The sequence below is a fragment of the Macaca thibetana genome, chromosome 2 (assembly GCF_024542745.1).
Source record: "Macaca thibetana thibetana isolate TM-01 chromosome 2, ASM2454274v1, whole genome shotgun sequence".
Taxonomy (NCBI): Eukaryota; Metazoa; Chordata; class Mammalia; order Primates; family Cercopithecidae; genus Macaca; species Macaca thibetana.
Genome location: NC_065579.1, coordinates 115634904 through 115659196, shown reverse-complemented (window position 1 = coordinate 115659196; position 24293 = coordinate 115634904).

Here is a 24293-nt window from a genome sequence, read left to right as displayed (position 1 = left end):
AAAGAAATGTGTGTGTGTGTGTGCGTGTGTGTGTGGTGTTAGGCCATTCTTGCATTGCTATAACAAAATACCTGAGGGTGGGTAATTTATAAAGAAAAGAGGTTTAATTGGCTCATGGTTCTGTAGAATATACAAGCATGGTGCCAGCATCTACTCAGCTTCTTGGGAGACCTCAGGAGACTTTACTCATGGTGGAAATCGAAGTAGGGCCAGGCACTTCACATGGCAAAAGCATGAGAGAGTTGAGGGGGAGGTGCCACACACTTTAAATGACCAGATCTCATGAGAATGGCCTCACCATCGGGAAGACAGCACCTATGACTCAAATGCCTCCTACCAGGTATTTGAAAGACCTGCCCCCATGACTCAAATACCTCCTACCAGGCCCCACCTCCAACATCTCCAATTCACCATGAGATGTGGTGGGGACATATATTCAAACTATATCATACACATATATATATGTGTGTGTGTATATATATAAACATATATATTTATATATATATAAAGGTTATAATGCAAGCTGATCATATGTGTCTGTGTGTGCATATATATACATACATACACATGTATATACACATATATATGTGTATATACATGTGTATATATGTGCATATACATATATACACACATATATATGTGTATTATAACCTTCATATATATATATACACACACATATATATGAAGGTTATAATACAATGGGGAGGAAGGAGCCAGTGGACTAAAGTTGCTAAGAAAGAGGATGTCAACTCCATCCTTCACTGGTAGAGCTGACTCCAGTCTATTGACTTTTCTTACAACTGTCTACATCTGCAGGCAGGGGAACCCTGCCTGGAACTTTGTTAGTGGGTCTGTTAGCCACAAATTTAGTGCACAAAGGCATCCAGTGGTAGATGAGATCTAATTTTGTGGTGGTAAACCATTGGCCTTGGTGTGCCCTAATTGTGTTTACAGTAAAATTGAAGACTATTAGCAAGAGTCGGAAATCAGCTGAACGATCATAAATAATTGGTCAAATGAGTGGCAGTACTGCCCAGTCAACAACATCATTTTTGTGGTTAATGGTGTTTAGGGAGTGCCCACTGGGTGCCTAGCATAAAAGAGGCAAAAGCTGTGATTCTGAGGGAATTACCAGGCCTGATTTCCTCAGGACTCCATTGTGCTTTGCTCTGGGAGTGCCTGATTCCCTTGTGCCACTGCTACTGCAAAAATAACCTTCAACACTCCTGCTTCCCACCCACCTGCTTCCTTCCTCTCTCCTCATCCCAGAAGCTTAATCCTCCCCTGCCAGCTAAACTTCAGCGTATGGGGCCAGTTCTGCCCTCGGACTGTGGGTAGGGGAGGAGCTCAAGGTCACTGCTAGAGTGCCTCAGTCTTTATGCTTTGACCCTGAGTCTCTGTCAAGGGATATGGACCACTGCACCATATTGCCTCTAGCTTTGGGGTGCTGAGGAAACTTCCAATGCAAACAAGATCCTCAAGCCTAACAGTCATCTTCTATGCCCTCTTTCTTTCACACTACACATCCAATCCATCAGCAGGTCCTGTTGATCCTACCTTTCAAACAGATTCCAGATCTGGCCACTGCCTCCCATCTCCAGGGTTACTCTCCTATTTGAGTTATTGTTACCTTTTGCCTGGATATGGGAATAACCTCTACTTTCATTCTTACCCTCTTACACAATCTCTTTTCCACATGGTGACCAGAACGAACATATATATATACACACATATATATATATGCATATATATGCATATATATATACATATATATATATGCTTTATCACTTTCACTGCTTTAAAAATTCCTTGAAAAAAAAATCAAGACTCATTATCTTGGCCTAATGTTCCTGTGAGTAGGCTCTGACTCGCTTACAGGATCTTTCTACTCCAGTCACATTTTTGTTTGTTTGTTTTTTGAGACAGGGTCTCACTCTGTCACCCAAGCTGGAGTGTAGCGGCATAATCTCGGCTCACCACAACTTCCACCTCTCAGGTTCAAGAATTCTCCTGCCTCAGCCTCCCAAGTAGCTGGGATTAGAGGCACCTGCCACCATGCCCAGCTAATTTTTGTATTTTTAGTAGGGATGGGGTTTCGTCATGTTGACCAGACAGGTCTCCAGCTCCCGACCTCAGATGATCTGCCTGGCTGGGTCTCCCAAAGTGCTAGGATTACAGGCATGAGCCACGGTACCCATCCTTGGTCACATGTGTTTTATTGCTGTGCTATGAACAACCCAAACCTATTCCATCTCACATCTTTGCTTGAGCAGTTCCCTCTGCCTATCATGCTCTTATTTCAGCTCCTGCATGGCTGGTCCATGTAACCACTGAGGTCTCTGTTCCTACGTCACCTCCTTAGAAAAGCCTTTTTTGTTTGTTTGTTTGTTTTTTGCCATGCTATCTAAATAACATCTACACTGTGTCATTTTCTGCACCCTTACTCTGCTTGAATTTCTTCACAGCATTCATCACTACCCAGTGGCGTATGTAACAGTTATTTATTGTCTGTCTCCCCTACTAGAATACAATTGTGATGAGGGCAGGGACTTTGTTTTTCCCACTACTGTATCCCTAGAGCCTAGAATGGTGCCTAGCATATTATAACACTCAAAAAATATCTGTTCCAAGTATGACTGAACAAATAACTCCTACAACGAAGTTGCTATATCAATCAGGTGAAATTCACACAGATTACACTTTCCAGAAATAACTCCTACAATCTTCCATCCCACATTATTTTGTTTACACTGTGACTTTGACACTCCACCTATTGAGAAGTGAGGTTTATGACCCTTCTGAATTTGGGCAGGTTTGTGAGCAGTAGAGGGACCCTGGTTGACTTTTGAGGCTATGTCATAAAAAGGTGTTGAAACTTTCACTTGGTTCTCTTTAGGTGGCTCTCTCTTAGAATCCAGACATCATTCAGTTAGGAAGCCCAAGTAGCCACATGGAGAGGCCACATGTAGGTGTTCTGGCTAACAACCCCAGCTGAAGTCAAAGGTGGTAGCCAGTACCAACCATCAGACATGTGAGTTAAGGAAGCTTATAGATGGCGATAGCCCTCAACCATTGATTCACCCCCAACTTTCAAATCTTCCCAGATGAGACCCCTGACATTGTGAAGCAGAGACAAGCCTTCCTAGGAGTGCCCTTTCCAAATTCCTGTTCCACAGAAACCATGAGAGATGATTAATTGTTTTAGGTCACTAAAGTTTTTGATTTGTCGTACAAAAATAGATAGCCAGAAAAGAATGAATGAACAACTACCCTCCCTGTTTCCACCCTCCCATTGCTGAGGTGTGAATACGATGGCAGAACCTGGAGCAGACATCTTAGAGTCACAGAGAAGCTACCAGTTGATTATGGCAAAGTAATAAGATAAGAGGAGCCTAAGTGTCTGACACCATAGAGCTGCTGTATCAGTTCTGAGTGAGAAGAAATGGCATTCTATTTTGTTTATGTCTTTTTAATATTTGGGTATTTGTTATTCACTGCAGCAGCTGGAGCCTATATCCTGTCTCATACAAGAATCATCAACATTTTGGCTGGGCCTGATGGCTCATGCCTACAATCCCAGCACTTTGGGAGGTCAAGGCAAGAGGATCACTTCAGGCCAGGAGTTGAAGACCAGCCTGGGCAACACAGTAAGACTCTGTCTCTGCTAAAAGTTTTAAAAATAATAATTTGCCAGGTGTAATGCTGTGCACTTGGCCCCAACACTTTGGGAGGCCAAGGTGGGAGGAACGTTTCAGAACAGCATGGGTGACAAAGTGAGACACATTCTCTTAAAAAACAAAACAAAACAAAACAAAAACCTAACCAGTCATGGTGGTGTGTACCTGTAGTCCCAGCTACTTGTGAGGCTGAGGTGGGAGGATTGCGTGAGCCCAGGAGTCTGAAACTGCAGTGACCTGTGATTGTGCCACTGCATTCCAGCCTGGGTGACAGCATGAACTTCCAACTCTAAAAAAAAAAAAAAAAAAAAAAAGAACCAACAACAACATTTTAAGTGCCTACTATGTGCTAGGCTCTGTGCTTTACATACGTTATCTCATTCAATTGTCATTTCAACAGGTGCTCTCAAGATTCCTATTTTGCCAGAGGGTAAACTGACCTCACAGATGGCAACTTAGCCATGGTTTCACAGCTAGGAAGTGGCAGAGTTTGGATTTGGGGAGTCTGGATTTGAGGGCAAGTCAGAGAGTGTAACTGGATTGTTTGTAACTCAAAGGAGAGATGCTTTAGGAGATGGATACCCCATTCTCCATGATGTGCTTGTGTCACATTACATGCCTATATCAAAACACACTATGTACCCCATAAATACATACATCTACTATGTACCCACAAAAATTAAAAATTAAAACAAGTAAACATAAAAAAATAAAAAACTTTAAAAAGAACAATTTAACACAACCCTTTATAATACTTGTTTTCGGTGATTAGGCACAAATGAAATAAGAAATATGAAATCTTTTTGAAAAGGAAAATCAAAATGATTCTACTCATGCCTGGGAAATATTACAAAATAATGTCACCTATGTTTTCATGAGAGAGACAGATAATCTCAGTTAATCTTAAATCAATCCCAGTTAATCCTAAAGTTAGGGACCATTATCCTATTGTAGATTAGGAAAACAAGGCACAGAAAAGTTCAATGTTTTTCTAAAGGTCACACAGCAAGGAGCCCTTCTATGTAACTGCAACAGAAGGATGAGGAGTAGCCTGTTATTTGTTTTTCAGTGTGAATAAATGTGTTGCATAAATTCATATTTTATTTATTGTATTTTCTACAGTAAAGTATTGGAGATGATATCTTAATTACAGTTAAGATATAACATCAAATATTTTCTTGCTGCTTCTTTTTAAAGGAGGTAAAATGATCTGAATATGATTTAGTTAAATGAAATCTACATGGCAAAGCTAACTAGCTTCCAATGTTTGGAAGTTGCAAATTACATGGAAGCAGTCTGAAGAGTATCAAAGTGAATTATGAAATGATATAAAATAAGGAAAAACCAGTCACCTTCTGGGAGGGAAACTCTTATTTGCTCTACCTAATTAGGAGAATCTGAAGCAAGAGTTATGAGAGTTGGGTGGCTGAGGGTGTATCAAGGAAACTAGACTCTACAGTAAATGAGAAAGAGTCGCAAGGTCTAATCTCTTCTCAGATGTGCAGTGGATAAGCTCCTTAGCCTTCCTGCCTCTTCTTGAGATTTTGTGGTTCTATCTGGAGACACAAATGTTTCATGTGAAATTTGCTTACGTTTGGCTAAAATGCAAGATTTTCCTTTATTGCTTTTAATAAGAACTCTGAAGAGCACCCCAGACTTTTCTGATTTCATTCTCACCAGGTATATACACTGTTTCCAGAGTCTCATGAATTTCCTCTAATTTTCATTGAGTCCATTATGATGTAAAGACTATGATTTGCTTTTGTGAAACCTGAAGTGGTAAGTGTGTGTGTATGTGTGTGTGTGTGTGTGTGTATTTATGGGAGTATTTCAGCAACAAACTACCTCATAGAGACCAGGCATCATTATCAGTACAGTCAAGTTTTAAATGGACTGATGCTTTTTTATTACATGTTTTACTTCTCCTTGGTTCTGACATGTGTCCAAGCATTAATGACATCAATCAGTTGTTTATAGAACAAGAAAGAACAGTTATGTATGAAGTTCAGAAGATAGAATTTTCTTGGATTGACTACTGCATTATATAATTGATAAAATGTCCTGTGAAAGTTTAAATTTCATCAACTCTAGGCTTTAAATCTGGGTCGGGAATAGTCCAAAGTAAAAAGGAAAGCTGGTACAAAATGACTAGCTACAAATTATCTAAGATATGAAAATGAATTTAGAAACAAAAATCTTGCTAAACCTTTCCATAGTTAAAAATGTTAAAGACTGTAATCCCAGCACTTTGGGAGGCCAAGGTGGGTGGATCAGCTGAGGTCAGGAGTTTGAGACCAGCCTGGCCAACATGGTGAAACCCCGTGTCTACTAAAAATACAAAAATTAGATGGGCGTAGTGGCGGTCACCTGTAATCCTAGCTACTCAGGAGGCTGAGGCATGATAATCGCTTCAACCCGGGAGGCAGAGGTTGCAGTGAGCCGAGGTTGTGCCACTGCACTCCCGCCTGGGCGATAGAATGAGACTTTGTCTCAAAAAAAAAAAAAGTTACAGACCACAATTTTCCAAAGTTTGTTTTATAAAAGAAAGTAAGTTGCAGGTTTAGAACTCTACAATTTGGAGTATTTTGGGATATATGGGCGTCTAAAGCATATAAGATTATTAAAGTACACTTACAAGCAATACAAGTCCTTGAAGTAGTATCAAGTACAAAAATCATTCACCACATTTCTTTTCAAACAAATCTTTATCCTGAACAACCTTATGACTCATTAGTGGGTCCCCACCAGGAAGTGTCCAAACTACTTTGCCAGGGTTTATAGTCTCCTTTTCTACCTTTCCAGCCTGTAATACTTATTTATTGAATATAGATCATGTGCCACATACAGCGAGAGGCCTTAAATATTAAGACATGATTCCTGCCTTCAGGAATATTCAACTCTTCAGATGAGCAAATTAATCAAAACAGGTTGTATTACAGTTGGTCCTCCATGTCAGTGGCTTCTGCATCCATAGATTCAACCAACTACAGACAAAAATATTTGGAAAAAAAAAGCTGGGTGCAGTGTCTCATGCCTGTAATCCCAACACTTTGGAAGGCCGAGGTGGGTGGATTGATTGAGCCCAGGAGTTCAGGACCAGCCTGGGCAACATAGTGAGACCTTCTGTATACAAAAAATTAAAAACTTAGCTGGGCATGATACCACATGCTGTTGTCCTAGCTACTCAGGAGGCTGAGGCAGGAGAGTCACTTGAACCTGGGAGGTCGAGGCTGCAGTGAGCCATGATTGTGCCACGGCACTCCAGCCTGGGCAATGGAGTGAGACCCGGTATTAAAAAAAAAAAAAAAAAAAATTCCACTAAGTTCCAGAAAACAAACATTGAATTTGCTCTGTGTCAAATACTATGCTCAATCCATGTGAATGAAGTGATGCATAGGCATTGCATTAGGTATTATAAGTAATCTAGAAATGATTTAAAGCATGCAGAAGGATGTGTGTAGGTTATATGCAAATACTATACCATTTTATGTAAGAGTCTTGAGTATTCATGGAGTTTGGTTATCTGCAGGGGGTCCCGGAACTAATCCCCATGGATATGGAGAGACAACTGAAGTTATCTAATTATCTGTAACAAATTACCTCCCAAAATAGTGGCTTAAAACAAATGTTTATTATCTCATAGCTGTTATGGGACGGAAGTCTGGGCACAGCTTAGCCTCATGATGTGACTCAGTGTCTCTCATGAGGTTGCAGTCAAGGGTTCAGCAACTGTAAGTCTTGACTGAGGCTGCAAGATCTGCTTCCAATCTCTCTCATGAGGTTGTCGTCAGACCTCAGTTCCTTGCTGGCTATTGGCTGGATACTTGAGTTCCTCAACACATAGGCCTGTCCATAGGCTTTAAGTGTCCTAACACAACAGTTGGCTTTTTTCCCAGGGTGAATGTTCATCTCTGTAGCAGTGAAACGTAACTTCAGCAGTATTATAAATGAGGCAGAATACCGACCAGCCTGCAGACGAGGAAGGGAAGTACTCAAGGCTGCCAATACCAGGAGGTGGGGATTGTTGAGGCCATCTCAGAGGCTAGCTACCAAAGAGATTTTTCTGATTATTCCCTTGTCTTGACTAGTACCTCTACCATCCCTCGATTTCTTAGGGTAAAAACTTTGGATTCATGTTCTAGATGCTGTTCCTTATTCACCAGTACTGTTTTAACAGTCCTATCCATCATCAAGTTACAGAATCTACCATCTTAATGTCATTCGCATCTTTATTATTCTTATTATTCTTATCTTATTATTGTTGCTTTGGTTCTGGCCCTTAGCATCTATTGCCAGGGCATTTTCAATGACTGTCTCTTTTTATTTTATTTCGCTTTTATGTAGGTTGATTCAGATGGAATTGTCATTTTTTGTTTGTTTTGTTTTTTTGAGACCGAGTCTCGCTCTGTCGCCCAGGCTGGAGTGCAGTGGCCGGATCTCAGCTCACTGCAAGCTCCGCCTCCCGGGTTTACACCATTCTCCTGCTTCAGCCTCCTGAGTAGCTGGGACTACAGGCGCCCGCCACCTCGCCTGGCTAGTTTTTTGTATTTTTTAGTGGAGACGGGGTTTCACCATGTTAGCCAGGATGGTCTCGATCTCCTGACCTCGTGATCCACTTGTCTCGGCCTCCCAAAGTGCTGGGATTACAGGCTTGAGCCACCACGCCCGGCCGGAATTGTCATTTTTGAAGTCAATTTTGGCAGTGTATTAGTCAGCTTGGGCCACCATAACAAAATCTCATAGACTAGCTCAAACAACAGAGATTTATTTTCTCACGGTTCTGGAGACTGGAAGTCCAAGATCAGGGCATCGGCATGGTCAAGTTCTGGTGAGAGCTCTCTTCCCGGGGTGTAGAAGACGGCTGCTATCTCCCTGTGTGCTCACATGACCTCTTCCCCTTTTTATAAGAATACTAATCCCATCATGAATGCTCCACCCTCATGACCTCATCTACACCTACTTATTTCCCAGGGTCCCATCTTTAAATACCATCACACTGGGGGTTAGGGTTTCAACATACACATTTTGGGGGGAAGGTGGGAAGACAATTCAGTCTGCAGCAGGCAATTTCAAATGGTTCAACCTAACAGTTGTCTGCAAAAGTAGTACATGTTCATGAGAGTGAGTGAAAAAATAAAAAAATATAAAAAAGATGAAAATCAAAATCACACAGAATTTCACCACCCAGATAAGCTCTGATTATATATATTTTTTGTATTTTCCAGTTTTTAAATGCATATACCTTTCTGAAGAAGGCATGCTTACCATATATTTAATTTTGTATCCTGCTTTTTCAATTAACATTAATCCTTGGGCAATTTTCCATGTCAGTGAATATTTTTAAAAATAATTTTAAATAGCAGTGACATATTTCATTAATTTGTTGCTTTTTTGATTGGACATGAAAGTGGTTTCTAGTTGTTCAGAAATAAGACTGAAAGAAGGAACATCACTGAACATATACTTTTGTCTGCATCTCTATTCTTTTACTGTAGATTCCTACACATAGAATTATTTGGTCAAAGGGCATAAACTTTTTTGGTATTATTTCTAAATTTCTTACTTGACTTACATTATTTCAAGTAGCTTTTTAGAAATTTACCAATTTATATCTTACCATCAGGATATTTTTTCTTTTTTTTAAAAAATGGTAATTTAATAGGCCAAAAAAATGTGTCTGATTGCTAACAATGACCTCCTCACTGATCTTTCTGGAGTCATATCACACTCCAGTCAAGCCTCCATAGTGCTTCCAGATTTTTCTCTAAAATTTGAACTTGACCGTATTGCTTGCCCTGTTAAAGCCAATTATTTGCTCCTCACTGCTTGTCACATTAAGTCCTAGGTCTAGAGAAGGTTTCATCAGCTCTTTCATAACATGGCTTTTGTCTACAGTTCCAGCCTCATTGTTAACCTCTTTCCTATATTCTCTCCTCCAGTAACATTAAACCACTTACAGTTTCTAAACTGCCTTGTTTTACACTTTTTCTTTGCACATGCTGTCCCCTCTCTCTTGACTGTCTTTCCCCACTTAGTTTGAGCACTCACAAAGTCTGCTGAGAGAGAAGGCAGGAGATGGATGAAGTGCTCCATTCCTGGAAATGGCAGTGCTGCTGTGATCAGCATTATACTGGTTCTTCCTATCACTGTCCCCATGGAGAAGTGTTCCAGTTCTTCATATGGCAACCACACTACTGTCCTCTTCCAAACTTCTTACATCATGATGTGTCTTCTTATAGTCATTTCTTCCAAGCAGCTTTCTAACAATTTTTGTTAATTTTCCCTGCCTGCAGTGGTATTTATGCTGCCCTTCATATTGCCAAAAATTATCTTTCAGTTCCTATGTACCTGATTCTGGCTTCTCAAACATTTCCTGGCACCCTGAACCTCTATAGGACTTGCATTTTGATGTCCTAATGTAGTGCTGTCACTTTTTTACGGGTAGATCTAGTATGGACGTATTGTTTTCATAACTTAAGCTTTTCATGCCAAAAGTGCTTTTGAGGACACAAAATAAATTGCTAGTACACAAAATAACAGCTCAAAGATAAGCAAAAACGTATGTTGTAGAACACTCTCAACTCAGAGTGTAGTGAATGGTAGAGTGCAGTAATGGGGGATTCCCATTCATTGGCTGAGAGCAGCTGGTATACAGGTATACAGGGCTGGTTACAGGTACACCACACAAAACTGTGTTAATGTTTATTAGCTATATGCCTACAAAACACTCAAGAATTTGGAAAATTTTAATTTATAATACACTTAAATAGATCATTATAACATATATATTTGCATACTTTTAAAGAAATTATTGTAGAGGTAAATAGCTTCTTAAAGAATCAGTGCTGAATAGAGCATTGTTCAACATGGTATGTGTGCCAGAAACCAAGTCCTATTTGTATTTAAAACTGTGCAAGTTATCATCCCTTCTAGGAAATCTCTTCCGACACTTCCTCTCCTCTGGGCCTCCTTATATATGATTGACTTATATTGATTTTTGATTTGCTGAATGGTTGAGGTGACTCTATAATAAATTACAGTCATGCACTGCATAATGACACTTTGGTCAACAACAGACCACATATCTGAGAGTGGTCCTATAAGCTTATTTAGTACTGTATTTTTACCATACCTTTTCTATATTTAGATATGTTTAGATATACAAATACCGACTATTGTGCTACAGTTGCTTACAGTATTCAGGACAGTCACCTGCTGTACAGGTTTATAGCCTAGAAGCATTAGACTATACCACAAAACCCAGGTGTGTAGAAGGCATGGCCATATAGACTTATGTAAGTGCACTCTATGATGTCTGCACAATGATGGAATCCCATAAGGACACATTTCTCAGGATATATCTCCACGTTTAATCAGTGCATGACTGTACAGATACGGTCACCATGACCAAACTTTGACTGAATCAAGTAATCGCAGAGTTGGGTGGGATCTTAGATGCCATTTTGTCCAACCTCTCACTCAATAGAGGAAGTGTTTGAGGGTCACATTATGTCAGCTAGGATGGCTTTCATTGTTCGAAAAGTTATCCTTCATGTTGTACAGGAAATTCCCCTCTGTGATAAGGACTTGTTGGTCTGACTTTTAACTCCAAAGAGTGAATTCAACCCCTTTCTCACAAAGTAGACCTTTTTGAGCCCAGCAAGCACATCTTGTCTTCTCTTTCTCAGGCTAACATCTCTAGTTCCTTAGATGACTACAGTGTGACTTGTGCACAGTTTTGCTGCTGGTAGAGCAGAGGCTGATCTGGCTTTACGTCTGGAGAATTCCCAAATTACAAGAGAATGGGAGAGTATTATCCCTTTCATTTCACTGTCCCATTCTGAGTAGCTTAAGAGTTTATCTGTCAGTTGAACTTTGTGGATTAGTCAGGATTCCTTTGGCTGCCAGTGACAAAAACCTAATTCAAACCAACTTAAACAAGAAAAGGCTGATGTAACTGGCAAATCTAAGGGGTAGCTTCAGGCAAAATTGGATTCTGGGATGCAATGCCAGCTGGGCTCTGTTCCTCTCTTCGTCTCTCCTCTCTGCTTGCCCTTTTGACTTAATTCCTGGGTGGGCAAAATAGCCTGCAGCCCCACACTTGTATCATCATTATAGCTTGTGATCACAGAGAGAGGGGCTTTTTAAAATATCTCTCTGACAAAACATCTGAGGATACTGGCTCAGCTTGGGTCATGTGCCCATCCCCAACCAACCAGAGGCCAAGTAGTATGGAGTACTTTGGTCAAGTTTGTTTTCTGTGACTACTCTTGCTGCATTACCATCCTGACCACCCCATAGTGCTCCCCAATTTAAGCCGGAACAAATGTGTGGTCAGAGCCACCAAGATTGACAGAGATTACAATGGAATGGGGTCAGGGCTGGTTATCCAAAGGAAGTGTTCCTGGGAAGACAAACATATGCCCATCAAGTTACTTAACAGGCTATTCTGGAAAGGCCATGGCTCAAACATTCAATATCCAAAATGCAGAAATGATATAGCTTGACAAAAATCAGATGCAATGGTCAAATGGAACACCTTTTTATAATATGTAGGCCATTTTTAACTCAAAGTTTACCTAGTGGTAACTTATACAGTATCAGAACTTGAACTATATTTTAGTGAAAAACTGCTTACAACATGCTTATATTATTTTTTAAAAGTCACTTTTCCTGAGGGGTGTGGTATGTGAGTTTATAGTCATAAAATTCATTTGCTTACATGTTTGAGTTATATACTTCATTGTTTGAAGCCAGGTCATACATTCTGTTCCATTTCTAAATCTATTCCGATTTGAAAAATTCCCTGTTGTGAGACTCTTCTTTATGATATTTTAAAAATACATGGAGAGACAGAGGCTGAGCTAGATTAACGCTGTACAAATCTGATTAACATCATCTGCTCGGTTTCAAAGGTCAGGTGCACTCAACGAATTTACTTTGAAATTATTTTGTTTATTTTGTGGGCATATACATCATGAGCTTTCCAAAGGTCAAAAGTAGAGTTTGTTCTTGGATTCTAAAGCAATCTGATTTCCATTTACAGTATGCTTTGGTGACCCTAAATGCAGAAGCAGGCCCAGTTAAGTCATACTTCAGTTTGTGTTTGGTTTAATTTTCTCATGAAGAAAATCCCTGCTAGATTAAGGCAGTGCTGAAATATCATTTTCCCTAAATTACTTTTATCTCCAATGAGGTTCATAAGAGAATGTTACTCATAAATGACATCTGAACTCCGAATGTTAGTTTCATGCCCATTTTGTTTTCAAAGCTGTGGAAGCATCTTAGTCAGCTAGTTTCTTACCTGAAAACTGGAGCAAAGGTCAAAAAAGTTAGGACTCCTGAGTTTTATTAACATTTACCTGGCAGGGATCCTGAAACTTTATTAATTAATGTTTGTAAAATCACTGTGTGCTTCCTAGAGAAGAGACTCCAGTAAAGTATACAGTCTTATTTACTATTCCAAAAAATCAGGGAGGTGGGCAAGTTGGCAGAATGGGAACAGCTCTGGTCTGCAGCTCCCAGCAAGATCAAGGCAAAAGGCGGGTGATTTCTGCATTTCCAACTGAGGTACCCAGCTCATCTCACTGGGACTGGTTACATAGTGCGTGCACCCCACGGAGGGTGAGCTGAAGCAGGGTGGGGTGTCACCTCACCTGGGAAGTGCAAGAGGTTGCGTAACTCCCTCCCCTAGCCAAGGGAAGCTGTGAGGGAATGTGCCTTGAGGAACAGTGCACTCTGGCCCAGATACTACGCTTTTCCCATGGTCTTTGCAACCTGCAGACCAGGAGATTCCCTCGGGTGCCAATGCCAACAGGGCCCTGGGTTTCAAGCACACAACTGGGCAGCCATTTGGGCAGACACTGAGCTAGCTGCAGGAGTTTTGTTTTTTTTCATACCCCAGTGGCACCTGAAACACCAGCGAGATAGAACCGTTCACTCCCCTGGAAAGGGGGATGAAGCCAGGGAGCCAAGTGGTCTAACTCAGTGGGATCCCACCCTCACAGAGCCCAGCAAGCTAAGATCCACTGGCTTGAAATTCTCGCTGCCAGCATAGCAGTATGAAGTCAGCCTGGGATGCTCGAACTTGGTTGGGGGAAGGATGTCCGCCATTACTGAGGCTTGAGTAGGCGGTTTTCCCCTCACAGTGTAAACAAACCCTTGGGAAAGTTTGAACTGGGCAGAGCACACCTGCCTCTTTAGATTCCTCTTCTCTGGACAGGGTATCTCTGAAAGAAAGGCAGCAGCCCTAGTCAGGGGCTTAGAGATAAAACTCCTATCACCCTGGGACAGAGCACCTGGGGGAAGATGTGGCTGTGAGTGAAGCTTCAGCAGACTTAAACATTCCTGCCTGCTGACTCTGAAGAGAGCGGCAGATCTCTTCCAGATCAGTGCTGAAGCTCTGCTAAGGGACAGACTGCCTCCTCAAGTGGGTCAATGACCCCCATGCCTCCTGACTGGGAGACAACTGCCAGCAGGGGTCGACAGACACCTCATACAGGAGACCTCCGGCTGGCATCTGGCAGGTGCCACTCTGGGATGAAGCTTTCAGAGGAAGGAACAGGCAGCAATTTTTGCTGTTCTGCAGCCTCCACTGGTGATACCCAGGCAAACAGGGTCTGGAATGGACCTCCAGCAAACTCCAGCAGACTGGCAGCAGAGGGGGCTGACTGTTAGAAGGAAAACTAGTGAACAGAAAGGAATAGCATCAATATCAACAAAAAGGACATCCACACAGAAACCCCATCTGAAGGTCACCAACGTCAAACACCAAAGGTAGATAAATCCATGAAAAGGAGAGAAAACAAGTACCAAAGGGTGAAAATTCCAAAAACCAGAATGACTCTTCTCCTCCAAAGAATCACAACTCCTTGCTAGCAAGAGAACACAACTGGAAAGAGAATGAGTTTGACAAATTGAAGGAAGTAGGCTTCAGAAGGTGAGTAATAACAAACTCCTCTGAGCTAAAGGAGCATGTTCTAACCCAAGGCAAGGAAGCTAAGAACCCTGACAAAAGGTTAGAGGAATTGCTAACTAGAATAACCAGTTTAGAGAAGAACATAAATGACTTGAGGGAGCTGGAAAACACAGCACCAAAACTTTGTGAAGCATGCAGAAGTATCAATAGCTGGATCGATCAAGTGGAAAAAAGGATATCAGAGATTGAAGATCAAATTAATGAAATAAAGCATGAAGACAAGATTAGAGAAAAAAGAATGAAAAGGAATGAACAAAGCCTCCAAGAAATATGGGACTATGTAAAAAGATCAAACCTACATTTGACTGGAGTACCCGAAAGTGACAGGGAGAATGGAACCAAGTTGGAAAGCACTCTTCAGGATATTATCCAGGAGAACTTCCCCAACCTAGCAAGACAAGCCAACATTCAAATTCAGGAAATATAGAGAACACCACAAAGACACTCCTTGAGAAGAGCAACCCCAAGACACATAATCATCAGATTCACCAAGGTTGAAATGAAGGAAAAAATGTTAAGGGCAGCCAGAGAAAAAGGTCGGGTTACCCACAAAGGGACTAACAGTGGATCTCTCTGCAGAAACCCTACAAGCCAGAAGAGAGTGGGGGCTAATATTCAACATTCTTAAAGAAAAGAATTTTCAACCCAGAATTTCATATCCAGCCAAACTATGCTTCATGAGCGAAGGAGAAAAAAAATCCTTTACAGACAAGCAAATGCTGAGAGATTTTGTCACTACGAGGCCTGCCTTACAAGAGCTCCTGAAGGAAGCACTAAATATGGAAAGGAAAAACTGGTACCAGTCATTGCAAAAACATACCAAATTGTGAAGACCATCGACACTATGAGAAACAGCATCAATTAATGGGCAAAATAACCAGCTGGCATCCTAATGACAGGATCAAATTCACACATAACAATATTAACCTTAAACGTAAATGGGCTAAGTGCTCCAGTTAAAAGACACAGACTGGCAAATTGGATAGGGTCAAGACCCATTGGTGTGCTGTATTCAGGAGACCCATCTCACGTGCAAAGACACATATAGGCTCACAATAAAGGGACGGAAGAATATTTACCAGCAAATGGAAAGCGCGCGCGCGCACACACACACACACAGGCACAAAGCAGGGGCTGCAATCCTAGTCTCTGATAAAATAGACTTTAAACCAACAAAGACCAAAAAAGACAAAGAAGGGCATCACAGAGTGGTAAAGGGATCAACACAACAAGAAGAGCTAACTATCCTAAATATACACGCACCAAATACAGGAGCACCCAGATTCATAAAGCAAGTTCTTATGGACCTACAAAGAGACTTAGACTCCACACAATAATACTGGGAGACTTTAATACCCCACTGTCAATATTAGACAGATCAACGAGACAGAAACTTAACAAGGATATTCAGGACTTGAACTCAGCTAGGACCAAGCAGACCTAATAGGGATCTACAGAACTCTCCAAACCAAATCAACAGAATATACATTCTTCTCAGCACAACATCATGCTTATTCTAAAATTGACAACATAATTGGAAGTAAAGCACTCCTCAGCAAGTGCAAAAGAATGGAAATCATAACAAACAGTCTCTCAGACTACTGTGGAATCAAATTAGAACTCGGGATTAAGAAACTCACTCAAAACTGCACAACTATCTGGAAACTGAATAACCTGCTCCTGAATGACTACTGGGTACATAACGAAATGAAGGCAAAAATAAACAAGTTCTTTGAAACCAATGATAACAAAGACACAACATACCAGAATCTCTGGGACACAGTTAAAGCAGTATCTAGAGGGAAATCTATAGCACTAAATGCCCACAGGAGAAAGCGGGAAAGATCTAAAATCGACACTCTAACATCACAATTAAAAGAACTAGAGAAACAAGAACAAACACATTCAAAAGTTAGCAGAAAATAAGAAATAACTAAGGTCAGAGCAGAAATGAAAGAGATAGACACACAGAAAACCCTTCGAAAAATCAATGAATCCAGGAGCTAGTTTTTTGAAAAGATTAACAAAATAGATAGACTGCTAGCCAGACTAATAAAGAAGAAAAGAGAGAAGAATCAAATAGACACAATAAAAAATGATAAAGGGGGTATCACCACTGATCCCACAGAAATACAAACTACCATCAGAGAATACTATAAACACCTCTATGCAAATAAAACTAGAAAATATAGAAGAAATGTATAAATTCCTGGATATATACACCCTCCCAAGACTAAACCAGGAATAAGTCAAATCACTGAATAGACCAATAACAAGTTCTGAAATTGAGGCAGTAAATTAATAGCCTACCAACCAAAAAATGTCCAGGACCAGAAGGATTCACAGCCGAATTCTACCAGAGGTACAAAGAGGAGCTGGTACCATTCCTTCTGAAATTATTCCAAACAATAGAAAAAGAGGGACTCCTCCCTAACTCATTTTATGAGGCCAGCATCATCCTGATACCAAAACCTGGCAGAGACACAAGAAAAAAAGAAAATTTCAGGCCAATATCCCTGATGATTATCGATGAGAATATCCTCAATAAAATACTGGCAAACTGAATCCAGCAGCACAGCACAAAGCTTATCCACCACGATCACGTCAGCTTCATCCCTGGGATGCAAGGCTGATTCAACATACACAAATCAATAAACGTAATCCCTCACATAAACGGAACCAATGACAAAAACCACGTGATTATCTCAATAGATGCAGAAGAGGCCTTTGATAAAATTCAACACCCCTTCATGCTAAAAACTCTTAGTAAACTCGGTATTGATGGAATGTATCTCAAAATAATAAGCGCTATTTATGACAAACCTAGGTCACTATCATACTGAATGGGCAAAAGCTGGAAGCATTCCCTTTGAAAACCAGCACAAGGCAAGGATGCCCTCTTTCACCACTCCTATTCAACATAGTATTGGAAGTTCTGGTCAGAGCAATCAGGCAAGAGATAGAAATAATGGGTATTCAAATAGGAAGAGAAGAAGTCCAATTGTCTCTGTTTGCAGATGACATCATTGCATATTTAGAAAACCCCATTGTCTCAGCCCAAAATCTCCTTAAGTTGATAAGCAACTTCAGCAAAGTCTCAGTATACAAAATCAATGTGCAAAAATCAGAAGCATTCCTGTACACTAATAATGGACAAACAGAGCGCCAAATCATGAGTGAACTCCCATTCACAATCGCTACAAACAGAATAAAATACCTGGGAATACAACTTACAAGGGATGTGAAGGACCTCTTCAAGGAGAACTACAAACCACTGCTCAAGGGAATAAGAGGGGACCCCAATAAATGGAAAAACATTCCATGCTCATGGATAGGAAGAATCAATATCGTGAAAATGGCCATATTGCGCAAAGCAACCTATAGATTCAATGCTATCCCCATCAAGCTACCATTGACGTTCTTCACAGAATTAGAAAAAAATACTTTGAATTTCATATGGAACCAAAAAAGAGCTTGTATATCCAAAACAATACTACATTTGATCTTAGCCAAAAGCCTGAGAAGCAATAGCCAAGACAATCCTAAGTAAAAAAGAACAAAGCTAGAGGCATTACGCTACCTGACTTCAAACTAGACTACAAGGCTGCAGTAACCAAAACAGATATATACTGGTACCAAAACAGATATATAGACCAATGGAACAGAACACAGGCCTCAGAAATAATGCCACACATCTACAACCATTTGATCTTTGACAAACCTGACAAAAACAAGCAATGTGGAAAGGATTCCCTATTTAACAAATGGTGTTGGGAAAACACCATTTCTGCATATGCTAGCCATATGCAGAAAACATAAACTGGCCACTTCCTTACACATTATACAAAAATTAACTCAAGATGGATCAAAGACCTAAACATAAGACCTAAAACCATAAAAACCCTAGAAGAAAACCTAGGCAATACCGTACAGGACACAGGCATGGGCAAAGTGTTCATGAATAAAAGTCTTCATGAATAAAACATCAAAAGCAATGGCAACACAAGTCAAAATTGACAAATGGGATCTATTTAAACTAAGGAGCCTCTGCACAGCAAAAGATACTATCATCAGAATGAACAGGCAACCTACAGAATGGGAGAAAATTTTTGCAATCTATACATCTGACAAAGGGCTAATATCCAGAACTTACAAAGAACTCAAACAAATTTACAAGAAAAAAATCAAACAACCCCATCAAAAAGTGGGCAAAGGATATGAATAGACACTTCTCAAAAGAAGACATTCGTACAGCCAACAGACACATGAAAAAATGCTCATCATCACTGGCCATCAGAGAAACGCAAATCAAAACCACAATGAGATACCATCTCACACCAGTTAGAATGGCAATCATTAAAAAGTCAGGAAACAACAGGTGCTGGAGAGGATGTGGAGAAATAGGAACACTTTTACACTGTTGGTGGGATTGTAAACTAGTTCAACCATTGTGGAAAACAGTATGGCTATTCCTCAAGGATCTAGAACTAGAAATACCATATGACCCAGCCATCCCATTACTGGGTATATACCCACAGGATTATAAATCATACTGCTATAAAGACACATGCACATGTACATTCATTGCAGCACTATTCACAATAGCAAAGACTTGGAATCAACCCAAATGCCCATCAGTGACAGACTGGATTAAGAAAATGTGGCACATAAACACCATGGAATACTATGCAGCCATAAAAAAGGATGAGTTCCTGGCCTTTGTAGGGACATGGATGAAGCTGGAAACCATCATTCGTTCTCACCAAACTATCGCAAGAACAGAAAACCAAACACTGCATGTTCTCACTCATAGGTGGAAATTGAACAATGAGATCACTTGGACTCCGGAAGGGGAACATCACACACCAGGGCCTATTATGGGAAGGGGGGAGGGGGGAGGGATGGCATTGGGAGTTATACCTGATGTAAATGACGAGTTGATGGGTGCTGATGAGTTGATGGGTGCAGCACACCAACATGGCACAAGTATACATATGTAACAAACCTGCACGTTGTGCACATGTACCCTAGAACTTAAGGTATAATAAAAAACAATAAAAGAACATAAAAAAAAAGAAGACATTTATGTGGCCAACAAACATATTAAAAAAATGCTCATCGTCACTGGTCATTAGAGAAATGCAGATCAAAACTACAATGAGATACCATCTCACGCCAGTTAGAATGGAGGTCATTAAAAAGTCAGGAAACAACAGATGCTGGAGAGGATGTGGAGAAATAGGAATGCTTTTACACTGTTGGAGAAAGTGTAAATTAGTTCAACCATTGTAGAAGACACTGTGGCGATTCCTCAAGGATCTAGAACTAGAAATACCATTTGACCCAGTAATTCTATTCCTAGGTATATACCCAAAGGATTAAAAATCATTCTACTATAAAGACACATGCACACATATGTTTATTGCAGCTCTGACCCCAATAGCAAAGACTTGGAACCAACCCAAACACCCATGAGTGACAGACTGGATAAAGAAAATGTGGCACATATACACCATGGAATACTATGCAGCCATAAAGAAGGATGAATTCATATTCTTTGGAGGGACATGGATGAAGCTGGAAACCATCATTCTCAGCAAACTAACACTGGAACAGAAAACCAAACACCACATGTTCTCACTCATAAGTGGGAGTTGAATAATGAGAACGCATGGACACAGGGAGGGGAACATCACACACAGGGGCCTGTCAGGGGTTGCGGGGCTAGGGGAGGGACAGCATTAGGAGAACTACCTAATGTTGATGATGGGTTGATGGGTGCAACCACCATGGCATGTGTATAGCTATGTAACAAACGTGCATGTTCTGCACATGTATCCCTGAACTTAAAGTATAATAATAAAAAAAAAAAATCAAGGGTCTAGTTATGTACACAAAGTATTTTTTCACTAATTATTTTAAAGGTTTTTTTTACCCCCGTACCATATGTACTTTACCAGGATAAAAAGAAAATCTCTCAGAGTATTTTGTATTCATATTCATTAACATTCCAGTGGAATAATAAACCTCAAAACGATTCATGTATGAATCAGTGAGGCATGTCTAATTACAGTTTTCAGTCACACAACCAATAACATTCACCATGAAATGTGGTGTCTGTTAAATACATATCGCTGAATTTTTGTTGGGGGAGAGTGGTAGGAAACAGGGAGGTTGAAAATTGCAATTTAAAAAATGTCTAAATATTTTAGGGCTTGTACATTATAAATACCTTTCAGGCAAGTATTTATCATAAGTATGACATTCTGTTATCAAAACATGGAAATAAAACCCCACAGATTTGCCTTGAAAACAAAACAAAACAAAACAAAACAAAACAAAACAGTATACCGCAGGGACTGAGAATGGACCATGTTCTATAAGGAAACAGAAGAAACTTCTTGGAACATTAGGAAATATGATTTACCATAAAACTTAAAAATATATTTTATACTGAAATTTAGATATGATTTTCCTACTCCTTACAATATTATCTTTATACTATGACTCTCTAGTCCACAAAAGTATTTACAAGACAAAAATTTGAAAAGCATATAGAGACACAGTAAAAGTTGAATATTTCATTACTAAGAACTCAAATATAGAAGCAATTATATAATGAATATTCAAAATCTTTTCTATTACTTTTTTTGTTTAAAATATTTTCCCTGATTACTTTCATATTGTTAATACCCAAAGACATGAATACAAACACTGATATCTACATTTAACATTTTTTTTAAACTTGCGTTATTTCAATGACATAAATAATACATGGTAAAGAAGTGGATTCGGCATGATAAAAAGTAGAATAAAAGATACTTCAGCCACCAAAGCCATCTCACTCCTTCAACCTTTGTTCACAACAGTGAACAATGGGACACTCCTGGAATTTTTCCACATATGTACAAATAGAGGTTTACAATTCTGGATCTGAAATTTTGAAATCCAAAAAGCTTGAAAACCAATGGTGTAAGGCTATATTTAGTGTTTGCTTATCCCGCATATGTTTTGTTGCAGACATATCAATACGATTGATGACAGGGTGCTGTCACAAGACTTCTCTAGAAGTGTTATATACCAAATGATATAGACATATACCTTTCTAAAAAACAACAAATTGTTAATTTCTAAAACACATCTGTCCCCAAAGTGATTATGGGCCTCAATAATTACGTGTGTGTGTAACACATAATCTTTTTATGTTTCACGAATGGGTCATACTATACTGTCTGATGGCTACATTCATGGACTAGTTTAACATTTTTCCTGGAGATCTTACCATGGCCTACCAAACCCTTCATGATTTCCGGCCTCTGATTGCCTTTGATCTCCTTTTCCATTACTTTTCTTCTCATTCACTGTTCTCCAGCCACATGGGCTTTCTGGCTATTCTTCTACCACGCCAAGCATGTTGTATCTTAAGGACTTGTTTGTATCTTAAGGACTTTGCACTTACTGTTCCGTCTGTTTGGAACTTTCTTCCACAGATTTCCTCATGGCTGCCTCCCATCCCCACTTTACCGACATCTTCATTCAGATGACATCTCTTCAAAGAAGCCTTCCCTGACCACCCTATCTAAAAGAAGACCACCTATCACTTTCTAGCCTTTCACTCTGCTTTTTTACCCCTAGCATTTATCAACACCTATGAGAGATTATACATTTGTATATTAGTGTATGGCTTGTCTACTCTTCTAGAGGTCCCACAAGAGTAGGGATTTTTTTTTTTCTTTAAATGATTTACTCACCATTGCATCCCTGGCACCTTGTACAATGCCTGGCATATAGTAAATGCTCAATAAATATTTGTTGAATGATTTTCCCCATTTTGCCTCCAAATTAAGCTATTTATTTTATAGTTTCAAGGCTTTCAATTGCTTTTATGGCAAACTAAGGAGTTACCTAGGAAACCCTCATGAACTGGTCCTTGGGACTCTTCTGGTTTCTTTCACTGCTATCCTACTTCCAATTTAGGTTGTAATCTGATGCGTTTACCCTGTTTGAGCTCTGGTGTTGCCATGTACTGTTGTTGCCTCTGCCCGGAACCCCCCTCTCTCCTTCACTATAGGTGGTAGAATCCACTCATTCTGGCATTGGCTCATATGGGGCATCACATTGATTTGCTCATCTATTTACATGCTTATAGTATTCACTACAGTACCACTCCAGAGACTGTGTCTTATTCACTTGTGAATTCCAGCCTCTAACACAATGGCTCACAGAGTAACCCTCAATATATAAAAAACTGAATTGAATTGGAATTGCACTCTCCTCTACTATATTTTTTAGTGTTTAGAAAATGCTTTTAATGGGTCTTCTAGAATGATGAAATGTCTTTAAAGCTGCAGTGAAACCAGGGCAATAAGTTTAGAGCCATAATTTCTTGAAAGAGAGTGATGAAAAATCATCGTTTATCTCTGAGCCACCCTACTGAGATCACAGCTTGGACACTGAGCTTAGTTTTATGCACCTTATGTTCTAGGTAACTGGAAGATGATTGCAAAAGATGGCACTAAGAAGGATTAAGTGTGATTATTTATGAGGCATAGTTAAAAGCAGACAGTATGCATATGTTCACTAGCTATAGGGAATAGACAGATCTCTAAATATCTGATGAACAAATCTACCCAAGGAATACATTTAACACAGAACAACAAAGGGAGAAAGAAGATGAGAGAACAAAAAACATAGGTGAAAAATTCAGAAAATTTTTAGCACATCATAAGATGGCTCTTACTAGCAACCAGAATTCTCCAATGGTAGCCAAGAAGCTTAATGATCACAGGTTGAGAAATGTGTGAAGCAGACTAGAGCATTTGGGTACGACTGAGTTTCCCAAGCTTTCTATACTTTGTATTGCAAAAATAATGCATTGTTTTTCCTTTTTTCTAATATAACATTTTTTATTAGATATTTTTTCAAATAAATCCCAAATTTGTAATAAATTACAAATAAATAAAGATTCTTGTCTGAAGGTCTGAATTATGACCTGTAACATATGGTTAAGATGAATTATGCAGAGGGTTGAACTCTTTGACCTCTATGGCCTTTTTAGTTTTGAAATTCTGTTTCCATGGTAAAGATTTCCCTGTAGGCCATGTGTGCTTGAAGAGGATGCTGTTCGAAGTGTTTGACTAAAGCTGACCAGTTTTTCTACACACAAGGATGGCCCTAAGCTTCGTGATAATGGGGGATTATTGTGTAGTTACCAGTGCCTCTTACCTTTATGATTTAGTTGAATGATACAAGTGGTACAAATGTCAGGCTCTTCTAGTACTTACCCTGTTTGCTTTTTTAGCCATAATATAGTCATTTGTTAACCACATATTTATTAAGTGCCGACTACTGAATAATACGAAAATGAAGTCCTTTTTTTTTTTTTTTTTGAGATGGAGTCTCGCTCTGTCACTTGGGCTGGAATGCAGTGGCACAATCTTTGCTCACTGCAGCCTCCGCCTCCCAGGCTCAAGTGATTCCTTGCCTCGGCCTTCTGAGTAGCTGGGACTACAGGTGTGAGCCACCATGCCTGCCTAGTCTTTGTATTTTTAGTGGAGATGGGTTTTCACCATGTTGGCCAGGCTGGTTTCAAACTCCTGACCTCATGATCCGCCCACCTCGGCCTCCCACAGTGCTGG